General features: G+C 42.7%; 1 protein-coding gene across 6 annotated transcripts in view; it reads left to right on the forward strand.

The window, feature by feature from the left end:
• The first annotated feature begins 14,236 nt into the window (after positions 1-14,236).
• BCAS1 (brain enriched myelin associated protein 1) overlaps positions 14,237-16,263 on the forward strand; it is a 194,543-nt gene continuing 192,516 nt past the window's right edge. Inside the window, exon 1 of one of the 6 annotated variants that reach the window (XM_075350581.1) lies at positions 14,237-14,357. The gene's annotated coding sequence lies outside the window, so the exon portion shown is untranslated. The remainder of the gene's footprint in view (positions 14,358-16,263) is intronic. The other 5 variants (XM_075350582.1, XM_075350586.1, XM_075350585.1 and 2 more) reach the window with 5 other exon arrangements.

Here is a 16,263-nt window from a genome sequence, read left to right on the forward strand (position 1 = left end):
TCAGAATTCATCCGGCTACTCTTGTCTGCTGTTATGTCATCAATAAACACAGGTGACCCAGTGCCATTGAAAGCCATGCATGCCCATGCCATCACGTTGCCTCCACCATGTTTTACAGAGGATGTGGTGTGCCTTGAATCATGTGCCGTTCCCTTTCTTCTCCAAACTTTTTTCTTCCCATCATTCTGGTACAGGTTGATCTTTGTCTCATCTGTCCATAGAATACTTTTCCAGAACTGAGCTGGCTTCATGAGGTGTTTTTCAGCAAATTTAACTCTGGCCTGTCTATTTTTGGAATTGATGAATGGTTTGCATCTAGATGTGAACCCTTTGTATTTACTTTCATGGAGTCTTCTCTTTACTGTTGACTTAGAGACAGATACACCTACTTCACTGAGAGTGTTCTGGACTTCAGTTGATGTTGTGAACGGGTTCTTCTTCACCAAAGAGAGTATGCGGCGATCATCCACCACTGTTGTCATCCGTGGACGCCCAGGCCTTTTTGAGTTCCCAAGCTCTCCAGTCAATTCCTTTTTTCTCAGAATGTACCCGACTGTTGATTTTGCTACTCCAAGCATGTCTGCTATCTCTCTGATGGATTTTTTCTTTTTTTTCAGCCTCAGGATGTTCTCCTTCACCTCAATTGAGAGTTCCTTAGACCGCATGTTGTCTGGTCACAGCAACAGCTTCCAAATGCAAAACCACACACCTGTAATCAACCCCAGACCTTTTAACTACTTCATTGATTACAGGTTAACGAGGGAGACGCCTTCAGAGTTAATTGCAGCCCTTAGAGTCCCTTGTCCAATTACTTTTGGTCCCTTGAAAAAGAGGAGGCTATGCATTACAGAGCTATGATTCCTAAACCCTTTCTCCGATTTGGATGTGAAAACTCTCATATTGCAGCTGGGAGTGTGCACTTTCAGCCCATATTATATATATAATTGTATTTCTGAACATGTTTTTGTAAACAGCTAAAATAACAAACTTGTGTCACTGTCCAAATATTTCTGGACCTAACTGTATATACAGAATAGAGTAGAAAAGGTACAGTGCAGAGTCTACATATACAGAATAGAGTAGAAAAGGTACTGTGCAGAGTCCATATATACAGAAAAGAGTACAAAAGGTACTATGCTGAGTCCACATATAAAGAATAGAGTAGAAAAGGTACTATTTAGTGGCCATATATACAGAATACAGTAGAAAAGGTACAGTGCAGAGTCAATATAAACAGAATAGAGTAGAAAAGGTACTGTGCAGAGTCCATATATACAGAATAGAGTAGAAAAGGTACTGTGGAGAGTCCATATATGCTGAATAGAGTAGAAAAGGTACTGTGCAGAGTCCATATATACACAATAGAGTAGAAAAGGTACAGTGCAGAGTCCATATAAACGGAATAGAGTAGAAAAGGTACTGTGCAGAGTCCATATATACAGAATAGAGTAGAAAAGGTACTGTGCAGAGTCCATATATACAGCATAGAGTAGAAAAGGTACTGTGAAGAGTCCATATATACAGAATAGAGTAGAAAAGGTCCTGTGCACAGTCCATACATACAAAATAGAGTAGAAAAGATACTGTGCAGAGTCCACATATACAGAATAGAGTAGAAAAGGTAGTAAGTAGTGGCCATATATACAGAATAGAGTAGTAAAGCTACAGTGCAGAGTCCATATATACAGAATAGATTATAAAAGGTACTGTGCAGAGTCCATATATACAGAATAGAGTAGAAAAGGTACTATGTAGTGGTCATATATACAGAACAGAGTAGTAAAGGCACAGTGCAGCGTCCATATATACAGAATAGAGTAGAAACGTACTGTGCAGAGTCCATATATAGAGAATAAAGTAGAAAATGTACTGTGCAGAGTCCATATATACAGAATACAGTAGAAAAAGTGCAGTGCAGAGTCCATACAGTATATACAAAATAGAGTAGAAAAGGTACAGTGCAGAGTCTACATATACAGAATAGAGTAGAAAAGGTACTGTGCAGAGTCAATATAAACAGAATAGAGTAGAAAAAATACTGTGCAGAGTCCATATATACAGAATAGAGTAGAAAAGGTACTGTGGAGAGTCCATATATGCTGAATAGAGTAGAAAAGGTACTGTGCAGAGTCCATATATACACAATAGAGTAGAAAAGGTACAGTGCAGAGTCAATATAAACAGAATAGAGTAGAAAAGGTACTGTGCAGAGTCCATATATACAGAATAGAGTAGAAAAGGTACTGTGGAGAGTCCATATATGCTGAATAGCGTAGAAAAGGTACTGTGCAGAGTCCATATATACAGAATAGAGTAGAAAAGGTCCTGTGCACAGTCCATATATACAAAATAGAGTAGAAAAGATACTGTGCAGAGTCCACATATACAGAATAGAGTAGAAAAGGTAGTAAGTAGTGGCCATATATACAGAATAGAGTAGTAAAGCTACAGTGCAGAGTCCATATATACAGAATAGATTATAAAAGGTACTGTGCAGAGTCCATATATACAGAATAGAGTAGAAAAGGTACTATGTAGTGGTCATATATACAGAACAGAGTAGTAAAGGTACAGTGCAGCGTCCATATATACAGAATAGAGTAGAAAAGTACTGTGCAGAGTCCATATATAGAGAATAAAGTAGAAAATGTACTGTGCAGAGTCCATATATACAGAATACAGTAGAAAAAGTGCAGTGCAGAGTCCATACAGTATATACAAAATAGAGTAGAAAAGGTACAGTGCAGAGTCTACATATACAGAATAGAGTAGAAAAGGTACTGTGCAGAGTCCATAAATGCAGAATAAAGTGAGATACAGAGAATTACGAATATTGTCCAGTGTCAAAGAAATACAGTTAGGTCCAGAAATATTTGGACAGTGACACAATTTTCGCGAGTTGGGCTCTGCATGCCACCACATTGGATTTGAAATGAAATCTCTACAACAGAATTCAAGTGCAGATTGTAACGTTTAATTTGAAGGTTTGAACAAAAATATCTGATAGAAATTGTAGGAATTGTACACATTTCTTTACAAACACTCCACATTTTAGGAGGTCAAAAGTAATTGGACAAATAAACCAAACCCGAATAAAATATTTTTATTTTCAATATTTTGTTGCAAATCCTTTGGAGGCAATCACTGCCTTAAGTCTGGAACCCATGGACATCACCAAACGCTGGGTTTCCTCCTTCTTAATGCTTTGCCAGGCCTTTACAGCCGCAGCCTTCAGGTCTTGCTTGTTTGTGGGTCTTTCCGTCTTAAGTCTGGATTTGAGCAAGTGAAATGCATGCTCAATTGGGTTAAGATCTGGTGATTGACTTGGCCATTGCAGAATGTTCCACTTTTTTGCACTCATGAACTCCTGGGTAGCTTTGGCTGTATGCTTGGGGTCATTGTCCATCTGTACTATGAAGCGCCGTCCGATCAACTTTGTGGCATTTGGCTGAATCTGGGCTGAAAGTATATCCCGGTACACTTCAGAATTCATCCGGCTACTCTTGTCTGCTGTTATGTCATCAATAAACACAAGTGACCCAGTGCCATTGAAAGCCATACATGCCCATGCAATCACGTTGCCTCCACCATGTTTTACAGAGGATGTGGTGTGCCTTTGATCATGTGCCGTTCCCTTTCTTCTCCAAACTTTTTTCTTCCCATCATTCTGATACAGGTTGATCTTTGTCTCATCTGTCCATAGAATACTTTTCCAGAACTGAGCTGGCTTCATGAGGTGTTTTTCAGCAAATTTAACTCTGGCCTGTCTATTTTTGGAATTGATGAATGGTTTGCATCTAGATGTGAACCCTTTGTATTTACTTTCATGGAGTCTTCTCTTTACTGTTGACTTAGGGAAAGATACACCTACTTCACTGAGAGTGTTCTGGACTTCAGTTGATGTTGTGAACGGGTTCTTCTTCACCAAAGAAAGTATGCGGCGATCATCCACCACTGTTGTCATCCGTGGACGCCCAGGCCTTTTTGAGTTCCCAAGCTCACCAGTCAATTCCTTTTTTCTCAGAATGTACCCGACTGTTGATTTTGCTACTCCAAGCATGTCTGCTATCTCTCTGATGGATTTTGTCTTTTTTTTCAGCCTCAGGATGTTCTGCTTCACCTCAATTGAGAGTTCCTTAGACCGCATGTTGTCTGGTCACAGCAACAGCTTCCAAATGCAAAACCACACACCTGTAATCAACCCCAGACCTTTTAACTACTTCATTGATTACAGGTTAACGAGGGAGACGCCTTCAGAGTTAATTGCAGCCCTTAGAGTCCCTTGTCCAATTACTTTTGGTCCCTTGAAAAAGAGGAGGCTATGCATTACAGAGCTATGATTCCTAAACCCTTTCTCCGATTTGGATGTGAAAACTCTCATATTGCAGCTGGGAGTGTGCACTTTCAGCCCATATTATATATATAATTGTATTTCTGAACATGTTTTTGTAAACAGCTAAAATAACAAAACTTGTGTCACTGTCCAAATATTTCTGGACCTAACTGTAGGTCTGTTCACTATCAATATATACAGAGCAAAGTGGTACTGCAGTGTCTACATTTACAGAATTTGAACAGATAAAGAGGTGTATATCCATATACAGGAAGGGAATACTATATATACATGTGTATATATACTATATACATGATATATACAGTATGTAGTACAGTATATAAAGAATAAGTGTGGATACTGTGCAGTGTTTAATCATGCAGGATGAGGACAGATTTACACCAGACACACAGACTTAAGAAATGTCACTATTGGCAGTGTAGCAATCAGGAGGGGTTGTGCTGTGTGTTGCTGGGGGTGTCGTGTCCTTGGTCATGGTAGAACATATATCTCATATCAAGCCCCGGACATGAGATGTTACACAAAGAATCACTGATGCTACAAATGTTTCTTCTGCCCACCAATCTCAGACAGAACAATCCGCTTTTGAGTTGTGTCCGAGACCCGTGACCTTCACTGTGGCCTTGAGACTCCTCCAGAGAGCGAGAGATTGTTTATGGTAAAAATTTACTCTGAAAATTCTTCATGTCCTGACTAAACTCAAGAAAGCTCCCAAAATTACAAAATATGTAAACCCCGAAACCGTCCTCTTCTTCTGAGTATTTACTATCTTATAGTTGTTTCTGGAGAAGCAGGATGGCAAGGTCAGGTCCAAGCTCACATGGGGGATGGCACCCGGTCCTCCCAGATCTGAATGTGAACTCAACCAGATATCTAGTTATGTACATCTCACATATCTCTGCAAATATGTCACTCAGGATCCTGGAAAAGCCGGGTGACCTGACAAAAATAAGAAATAACTGCAAAAATTTTAATTGCGTTACTAAAGACGTTTTTGTACCAAGGACAGTAATCATCTCTCCAAATGATAGTCCCCTGTTCTTTGTCCCAGCAGTGATGTGATAAGGCGTAATAGGGAACTCGGGACCCTTATGTTCGAACGATCACGGCTCAAGGATCTGAGAAAAACCCGCTGAAGAGAGTTGTGAAAGTTGTGGAAAAGCGTAAAGGCCCCGTCACACACAGAGATAAATCTTTGGCAGATTTGTGGTTGCAGTGAAATCATGTTCCATTTGTACACAGCCACAAATCTGGCACTGATTGTCCACAATTTCACTGCAACCACAGATCTGCCACAGATCTGCCACAGATTTATCTCTGTGTGTGACAGGGCCTTTACACTATTCCGTTTCTTGAATTCCACATCACAGCTTGTTCACATCTAAGCCTATGGGTGTGGGATACCATTATGGAATCCATTAAAAGTATCTACCACGAGCTTTTTGTGACCTGTTATACCAATGCCCATAGGGATTATGGGTGGCACAATCCCGTCACCCATAGCGTAATTTATTTAAGGCTATGTGCACACGTTGAGGATTTACAGCAGATTTCTTTCGTTGGCAGGAAAAATGCTGTGTAAACTATGCCCTTATTAAATCGTTTTACATGCGTTCTTGATGTGTTTTTTTTTTTTTTTTCCATATTCATTTGAATGAGTTAAAATTACTGCAAAACATAATGACATGATGTAGATTTAAAAAAACACTGATGGATAAAAAGGAGCCAGCACGATCTGAAATTGGCATGCATCATATAAAAAGTGAAAATTCACAGATTTATTCCAACTGTACTATAATAAAAAAATGAGATTTTTAGCAAATAATTGATCAATTCTTTGAGCCACCCCTGCCAACGTCACGGCAAATCTCAATAGGGGGGTCCTAACCTATATTACATATTTCATGTTCCATGCGGCCTCCTAGATAAAGTTAAAAGCAGAACCATAATGGAGCACACATACCTGTAAACTGTATATAGCCGCTTCCATGTTGCAAAAAAAGGCAATTGTGGATAGAGACCAGCCCAGGTCCCAGCATGTGGAGCAAGCTCTACACATACCAGGACTATATCAGAACTGACCTTCCCAGTGCCAGACAGCAACCATTGATAAAGGCGGACCAGATCCAAGAATGGTGCTTAATTAGCATTGCCTGTGGAAAGGGGTGGGGTAACTGAATGTGTACAGCTACCAACAGGAGGAATATATTGCAAACCAAGATCAGGCGTGCATGGTATGGTAATGGTCAGTCACCAGAAATTGTAGCATAACTACAGTCATAACAGAGAAAAAGTAGCCAGCACGATTTGAAATTGGCATGCATCATATAAAAAGTGAAAATTCACAGATTTATTCCAACTGTACTATAATAAAAAAAATGAGATTTTTAGCAAATAATTGATCAATTCTTTGAGCCACCCCTGCCAACGTCACGGCAAATCTCAATAGGGGGGTCCTAACCCCTAATCAAATCTGCAAGGAAAACATAAACAGCGTGTGCTTGAGATTTCAGAAATATCATTCACTTTGCTGGAAGTGTAAAGGTACGTGCCCACGATCAGTTTTCAGACCGTTTTGGACCCAGCATGAGGGTCCTGCTCTCCGGGGCTGATGGTAAAGGTCGCAGCCGGGATGGTGTCGCTCCCCACAGGCTGAGCGGGGTTACCCCGGGGAGGATGATGGAGCAAGGACGGTGGTGGTGGTAGCCCCCGTTGGCACCGCAGCTCTGGATGACGGCACCGGTAAAGGAGAGGCAGAGACAGGGGCTGTGGTTCCAGGTCTTTTACTCACAGGTAGTTCAGGCGCTGCCCCAGAGTACCGATCTCCGCCACGATGGGCTCCAGTCAATCCCGGATCCGTGGAAGGTCGGGTCCACAGCATGTGAAACATTGCACTGCACTTGCATGTCATCCAACCACAGTGCGACGTATGGAGAGACAGACAGCGGAGGAGATGGGGAGAAAGGGCTGCCTCCCTCTTCTCTGCAGCTGTGATCCGATTGCAAGATCGAATCACAGTTGCATGACCCATGGCTAACACCCGCAGCAGAGGGTCATTAGTATATCGCTTATGATGCTCTTGCATCAGAAACTATAAACAAGTGGAACCATACCCTAACCTTGTCATAATGGTTATCATCCAGTTTTCCCAGAAATACGTATAAGGCCTCGCTGACATGACTGTATGAATTAGATGAGTGCAATGTGAGGAAATCTCATATTACTCTCAGACCAATGTTAGTCAATAAGGCAGAGCAGATTGTGATTTTTTTTATCAAAATTCGGTGATAAAAAAAAAATTGCAGCATGTAAATCGTGGAAGACACGCCAATACAAGTCAATGAATAAAAAAAAGAAAAAAAGTGGAAGACAACGGGGCGCCAAATCTAAGTGTAGATGTATTTAAACACAGATTGCAATGATCGTACGAATTTTACACTCCCCGTGCAGATTTCTTCTGTTTTCGCTTGCGTGATCCATGTAGTGGATCAACTCTTTTATTAATTCTCCAGTATGCAGCACGAATCCTCGGGAAAAACAATGGGAGTCCTGAAAAGGTGCTCCCACGTGGGTAATGGAGTAAATACAATAAATCGCTTTTGGCGCTTCCGGAGGATAAATGGGATATCAGTGCAAGTTTGCAAAAACTTCAAGAACAAAGGTTTATTATTAGGTTCGATTAAAAAACGGACAATTATGGCCAACGCGTTTCAGCTAACAAAATCCTTCATGAGGTATAGTCTACATTGCTGGTTCTTAGAAAATCTAATTTATAGACTGACCTGTCTATGTTTCATGTAGGCGTGTATTAGAAACATGGGTGTGTGCTTCTAATTAGATTATCACTCCACGATATCCGCGATAGCACACGTAGAACCGGTAATTTGCATACTCAAATGCTGCTGGTGCTGATCTTTGGTCTCCAGCCCTCCCGTCTCCCCGCTGCTGCTGCTGCCGGCTGCAGTGAAGTGAATCTTAAATGAGAATAATGAGCGGCGGTCGGCAGCAAGTGGCAGCAGCGGCAGAGACAGGAGGGCTGGAGAAGGTGAGTAAATGTTTTGGGTTTTTTCACTGACACGTGTGTTTTCTCCGGCGCGTGTCACACAGGACCGCATCCACACTACACCCGTGTGGTACGGGTGCGCATACCTCCCAACCGTCCCGGATTCTGCGGGACTTGCACGATTTATCAGGGCTGTCCCGCACTCCCGCGGCTCACAGCTGATGTCCCGGCTCCTCCCCTCAGTGGAGTGAATAAATTAAATTATGATCGGCTCTGTATTTTCGGGGCGGCCGGGACTCGAACTCGTGGAACTGTGAGTTCATTGTTTCAAAGGCAGCAGCTCTAACCACTGAGCTACTGCCTCTATTGAAAGCAATAGGAAGATTTTGTTATCTTGACCTCTATACTGCAGGGGAGACACCAGAAGCAGGTTATTCAGCTGCAAAGATGGATGGAGGGATGGATGAATGGAGGGATAGAGGGAGGGATGCATGGATGATAGAGGTATGAATGGAGGGATGAATGGAGGGATAGAAGGAGGGATGAATGGAGGGATAGAGGGATGAAAGGAGGGATAGAGGGAGGGATGGATGGGTGATTGAGGGATGAATGGAGGGATAGAGGGATGAAAGGAGGGATAGAGGGAGGGATGGATGGATGATAGAGGGATGAATAGAGGGATGAATGGAGGGATAGAAGGAGGGATGAATGGAGGGATAGAGGGATGAAAGGAGGGATAGAGGGAGGGATGGATGGATGATAGAGGGATGAATGGAGGGAGGGATAGAGGGAGGGATGGATGCATGGATGATAGAGGGATGAATAGAGGGATAGAGGGAGGGATGGATGATAGAGGGATGAATGGAGGGATAGAGGGATGGATGGATGATAGAGGGATGAATGGAGGGATAGAAGGAGGGATGAATGGAGGGATAGAGGGATGAAAGGAGGGATAGAGGGATGGATGGATGATAGAGGGATGAATGGACGGATGAATGGAGGGATAGAGGGAGGGATGGATGCATGGATGATAGAGGGATGAATGGAGGGATAGAGGGATGGATGGATAATAGAGGGATGAATGGAGGGATAGAGGGATGGATGGATGATGGAGGGATGAATGGAGGGATAGAGGGATGAAAGGAGGGATAGAGGGATAAATGGATGATAGAGGGATGAATGGACGGATGAATGGAGGGATAGAGGGAGGGATGGATGCATGGATGATAGAGGGATGAATGGAGGGATGGATGGATGGATAATAGAGGGATGAATGGAGGGATAGAGGGAGGGATGGATGGATGATAGAGGGATGAATGGAGGGATAGAGGGAGAGATGAATGGAGGGATAGAGGCAGGGATGGATGGATGATAGAGGGATGAATGGAGGGATGAATGGAGGGATAGAAGGAGGGATGGATGGATGATAGAGGGATGAATGGAGGGATAGAGGGAGGGATGGATGGATGATAGAGGGATGAATGGAGGGATAGAGGGAGGGATGGATGGATGATAGAGGGATGAATGGAGGGATGAATGGAGGGATAGAAGGAGGGATGAATGGAGGGATAGAGGGATGAAAGGAGGGATAGAGGGAGGGATGGATGGATGATAGAGGGATGAATGGAGGGATAGAGGGATGAAAGGAGGGATAGAGGGAGGGATGGATGGATGATATAGGGATGAATAGAGGGATGAATGGAGGGATAGAAGGAGGGATGAATGGAGGGATAGAGGGATGAAAGGAGGGATAGAGGGAGGGATGGATGGATGATAGAGGGATGAATGGAGGGAGGGATAGAGGGAGGGATGGATGCATGGATGATAGAGGGATGAATGGAGGGATAGAGGGATGGATGGATGGATGATAGAGGGATGAATGGAGGGATAGAGGGAGGGATGGATGATAGAGGGATGAATGGAGGGATAGAGGAATGGATGTATGATAGAGGGATGAATGGAGGGATAGAAGGAGGGATGAATGGAGGGATAGAGGGATGAAAGGAGGGATAGAGGGATGGATGATAGAGGGATGAATGGAGGGATGAATGGAGGGATAGAGGGAGGGATGTATGCATGGATGATAGAGGGATGAATGGAGGGATGGATGGATGGATGATAGAGGGATGAATGGAGGGATAGAGGGAGGGATGGATGGATGATAGAGGGATGAATGGAGGGATAGAGGGAGGGATGAATGGAGGGATAGAGGCAGGGATGGATGGATGATAGAGGGATGAATGGAGGGATGAATGGAGGGATAGAGGGAGGGATGGATGGATGATAGAGGGATGAATGGAGGGATAGAGGGATGAAACGAGGGATAGAGGGAGGGATGGATGGATGATAGAGGGATGAATGGAGGGATAGAGGGATGAAACGAGGGATAGAGGGAGGGATGGATGGATGATAGAGGGATGAATGGAGGGATAGAGGGAGGGATGGATGGATGATAAAGGGATGAATGGAGGGATGAATGGAGGGATAGAAGGAGGGATGAATGGAGGGATAGAGGGATGAAAGGAGGGATAGAGGGAGGGATGGATGGATGATAGAGGCATGAATGGAGGGATGAATGGAGGGATAGAGGGAGGGATGGATGCATGGATGATAGAGGGATGAATGGAGGGATAGAGGGAGGGATAGAGGGAGGGATGGATGGATGATAGAGGGATGAATGGAGGGATAGAGGGAGGGATGAATGGAGGGATAGAGGGAGGGATGGATGGATGATAGAGGGATGAATGGAGGGATGAATGGAGGGATAGAGGGAGGGATGGGTGGATGAATGGAGGGATGAATGGAGGGATGAATGGAGGGATAGAGGGAGGGATAGAGGGATGAATGGAGGGATGAATGGAGGGATGAATGGAGAGATAGAGGTAGGGATAGAGGGAGGGATGGATGATAGTGGGATGGATGGATGATAGAGGGATGGATGATAGAGGGATATATAGATACACGACAGATAATAGATAGATAGAGATAGAATCATAGATAGATAGAATCATAGATAGATAGAATCATAGATAGATAGATAGATAGATAGATAGAGAGATAGATAGAATCATAGATAGATAGAGGGATAGAGATAGATAGATAGATAGATAGATAGATAAATACTGTATCTCAATGTTGGTGAAAGAGTCAGATTCATTTGTTCCCATAAAACTACTATAAAGAAATGAGGAAAAAAATACAAATACAATTTATTTTTTTTTTTTTTATCTTCACCACCTTGGATTCAAACCAGCAACGTTCAAAACTTGTGTCCAGCAGCCTCCTTGCTTTCCTAGCTGCTCTAGCTGTTGAGCCACTAGGATTGATGATGTCAGAGGGAGGATTTCACATAAATGAACCTACAATGCAGCCTCTTACACAGCAGATTACACAGGACACAGCTACATTGTACAGAGCAGCATCTCTATGTCCTATATTCTAGAGGGAGAGGAAAAGAGGATTTTTTTTCTTCTAATAAAGTTACTAAAAATAATAAAAAAAAATAGAATAATGTAATTTTATTGCACTTTTTTATAAAATAATAAACATCACAAATCAGCAAATAACATGGACATATTTGGTGTCCCTGTAATCGTAATGACCTGAACAACACAGCGATCAGATTATTTATGGGGATCGGTAAATGGCAGGAAAAAAAAGGCGCAATTTATTATTTTTCTTTATTAAAACCCATAAAAAATGTAATAAAAATGGATCACTGAGGCCGTGTTCACACATAGCGTAAATGCTGCATTTTTTCCGCCGCTGTCCGCGCCACGAGTGCAATAACAGTGTTCTCTGATTATTGCGTGTTTGCGGTATTTTTTATGTATTGTCCCCCTTATTTGATACATGTTTGTTGCTGATGTGAATCCTGAAGCTTATAAAGAAAGAAACACCAAATCCGCACCGTTCAGCGGCGTCTTTCCACGCACCAGGAGCGGAGATTTCAGAACGTCTCATCCACTTTGCTTGGACAATTAGTCCATATTCACATGTAGTGTAAATGCTGCATATTTTTCTGCTATTTTTTTGCACATTTATTCTGCTGTGTTTAATTGTCCAAGTAAAGTGTATGTGGTTCCATGAAAAGACGCTCCTGAATTCTGCGGTTTTCGGGGGTGGGGGTTCTCTGGAGGTTTCTATGTGGAGCTTAAAAAATGCAGGAAAAAGCTTCTCTGTACAATAAAAACACTTAAATACGCAGATTCACATCTGAACCAAAAACGCATTAAATAATGGAGAAAAGGCAGAAAAAATGCAGCAAAAATGGAAAAAACAGAGAAGATTGTTATTGTGTAGTTTGGTGCAGACAGAAACAAAAAGAAACAGAATTTATGCAACGTGTGAACACAGATTGATAGGCACAAATAAGCAACATGTCATATAGTGACACAGAAATATAAAAAAATTCTGACTGCTATGAATATGAATGAACAGTCCAGGGCATCTGCTGAATGACCCTTACTGCCAAATGGGTGTGGCTAGGGGTGTGGCTAGGGGCGTGGCCAAAATTTGCCGCGGCGCGCTGCGTGCGCCGCATACTTTGTCCCTCTTTCCTTTCTTGAAAAGTTGGGAGGTATGCGGGTGCGGGCCGTGTGACACCCGTGCTGCCGGAGAAAACATGGACATGTCAGCGTGTAGAAAAACGCACACACGTACAAACGCACACAGACACACGTTCAGTGTGGTTTTACGTGTGTGTGCCTGCTACAATAGGGTAGCATTGCTGAACGTGTCTCTGTGCCGCCGGTACGTGCAAAAAATGACAAACACGTGCCGGCGGCACGGATGTGTGTCGGAGGCCTCAAGAGGTAAATGGTGGTTCTTGTGCTGAAATCCTTATATGAATCATGTGTAGGGGCAAGCAAATATTACTGCTATGCATGAATGATACAAATTATGAATGAAAATAAAAATAAAAAATGTAATTATTAACAAAGAAAATTTTGGTGTTTAAAATATGCGGTGACATACAACACATAATAAATTATTCAGATTAAAAACACAATGGGTTTATTTTTTTTCCTTTTTTTCTTTTTCTTTTCCCCCTTTCCTTCCCTTCCCTTTTCCTTCTCTCCTCCCAATACATACGGATGCCACACGTACCATAAAAACGGACTTAAAAACGGAAAACGGACCTGAAAAACGGACCATATGACATGTGCGTGCTTTTCATGGATGTGTGTTGGAGGCCTGAGGTGGAGTGATAATCTAATTAGAAGCACACACCCATGTTTCTAATACACGCCTACATGATACACATAGACATGTCAGTCTATAAATTAAATTTTCTAAATACCAGCAATATAGACTATACCTGATGAAGGCTTTTGTTAGCTGAAACGCGTTGTCCGTAAATGTCCCTTTTTTTTAATCGAACCTAATAATAAACCTTTATTCTTGAAGTTTTTGCAAACTTGCACTGATATCCCATTTATCCTCCGGGATTTATTTTATTTACTCCAATACAAGTCAATGGGCTTGATAAAATATCAGCTGGCACAGGGACCATCCGTATACCGACCATTTTTTACGGATACATTACCATTCTGTAGCATAGAACACTGTAAATGGTCCTGAAAATGACTGTAGAGTAATAGCTGCTGGGAAAAAAATGCATATGATACGGAGGATAGGCAAGAAAATAGTCGCACACTCGCATAGCATTCAGATGACATACGGAATATCAAATGGATTTCACTCCTCGGACAGATTTTTCATACGCTCGGGTGATTCCAGCCATACGAAGAAATCCTGATATCATACTAGTCACGGGACAGCAGGGGGCGTCTGATCTCAGGTAGAAATCGGCACGTGGTCAAAGTTATGTGAGTTATATGTTTAGCCTAGAGCTGTGAAAACAAAGTGTAGACGGAGAGAAATCAGCGAGCGCTCCACCCTGAGCTCCACCCAGACTGTAATGTACAGCAGGTAGAGTGACAGGTGCACAGACCGGCTCCGTACACAGACGCTGCAGGTGAGGACGATCCTCTCCAGGTAAGGACGTGAGATTTACCTTGATTTTTACTAACATCCACCTTCCATGAAAAGTTTTGGGTCACTCAGGTAGAAGCCTGTGCTATTTGCGTAAACACTCAATGAATGGAAGAAGAAGTGAGGCGGTGATCGTACAGGGACAGAGCACTGGGAATATAGAGCCATAAACCAAACCAGAATCACTGATACGACGAGGAAACCCCTGTTTGCAGATTACTGACTATCTCCATCACTGACCTGTGGGGTCTCAGCATAGGACGTTTCACTACAGCTTGTGTCTGCTATTCTGTTGGCAGAATACAGGCTGCCGCAAATGGCATCAATATTCTGCTGAAGGATTCATTTGGATTAATTTGTCAATCATGAAGCCAGTGATTCCGATGTACAACGATTAATTGCTGCATAAACAATTCTCTTGTACTTTAGGGTACTTTCACATTTCCGTTTTTTTTTTTTTGGCGCAATCCGTTGTCTTGGGAATCAGCAGAATCCGTTAACAGATTCCGCTGTTTCCCATAGACTTGCATTGATGACGGATTGTTCCAAAAGTACCTGCATTGCTTCCGTTGGCCGACGCTCCGTTGCTTCCGCCGAGTGGAAGCAACGCTGAATGTAGTTATTTGCTTGCATCAAAATGATGCCGACCAGCGGATTCCGTTGCTTCCGTTAAAATTTATAATGGCTCCCTATGGCAAAGTGCTTTACAACGGAATCCGCTGCTGGACTCCGCTAATTTCTACTGAGCATGCCCAGAATGAAAAAAATGAAAAAAAAAAAAAACAGAGCCGACGCGTTCCATTAGACGGACGTCTAATGGACGCCAAACGGATGCAACGGATGCAACGGGTCCGTTATTTCACAGGAATCAACTAACATATTCCTGTGAAATAATGGACCCGTTGCATCCGTTGACACCACAAAAATAACGGATGCGTCAAAACGACGCAGCAACGGACCTAGCGGATTTCGCACAACGGAAGTGTGAAACTAGCCTAATATAAAAAAAGTTTAGATGGGACCCGAAAACATCACCCAGTATCTGCAGACTAACAGGGATACAAATAATGAGGAGATACATCCATCTGCTGATATATACCTGATAGCAATAATTACATCATACTAGTGATAGGCGAATAGTAACTATTCATGTTCGGATAATGCTTACCGTATACAGAGTACTATTCTAGTATTCGTCACGACAAGGAAAATGATCGGGATCCCCATGACTCCTTATTCGTGATGAATACCGGAATAATACTTTGGGATACCTTACGAATAATCCGAACATGAATAGTTACTATTCACGCATCACTAAATATACATCAATCAGCCATAAGAGAAAAATCACTGACCGATGAAGCTGTGAAAAATATTGGTGACTATCAGGTGAATAACATTGTATGGGGTCGGTAGCATCAGAGAAGAGGTGGGATATATATAATGAGAAGGTAACATTCAATTTGTGATGTAGATATGTTGGAAGGAGGGATCTCTGACTCTGAGAAGGACCGAATGGTTTGACTATCTCTAAAACAGCAGGTCTGGTGGGGTGTTAAGTATGTAGTGGGTAGAACCTATCAAAAGAGGTTCAAGGAACTACCAAGAGGGATGCCCAAGGCTCCTTGATGCAGGTGGCAATGGAGGATGGTCCCTCAGGTCCAAACCCAGAGAAGAACGACAAATTGATGAAAAAGTTATTGCTGACTATGATAGAAAGGTGTCAGGCACACAGGGCATCACAACTTGTTGTGTATACAGCACACGGACCACTCATAGTACCCATGCTGACCTCTGTCCAACATGGAAAGCACCTACAATATCCATGTAAGCATCAGAAGTGGACACCATTACTAACCTGGGGAAGAGATGATGTGACGCCCTGGGCAAGCCAGGGGTCACAGGTCAC

This window comes from Anomaloglossus baeobatrachus, chromosome 5 (assembly GCF_048569485.1).
Source record: "Anomaloglossus baeobatrachus isolate aAnoBae1 chromosome 5, aAnoBae1.hap1, whole genome shotgun sequence".
Lineage (NCBI taxonomy): Eukaryota > Metazoa > Chordata > Amphibia > Anura > Aromobatidae > Anomaloglossus > Anomaloglossus baeobatrachus.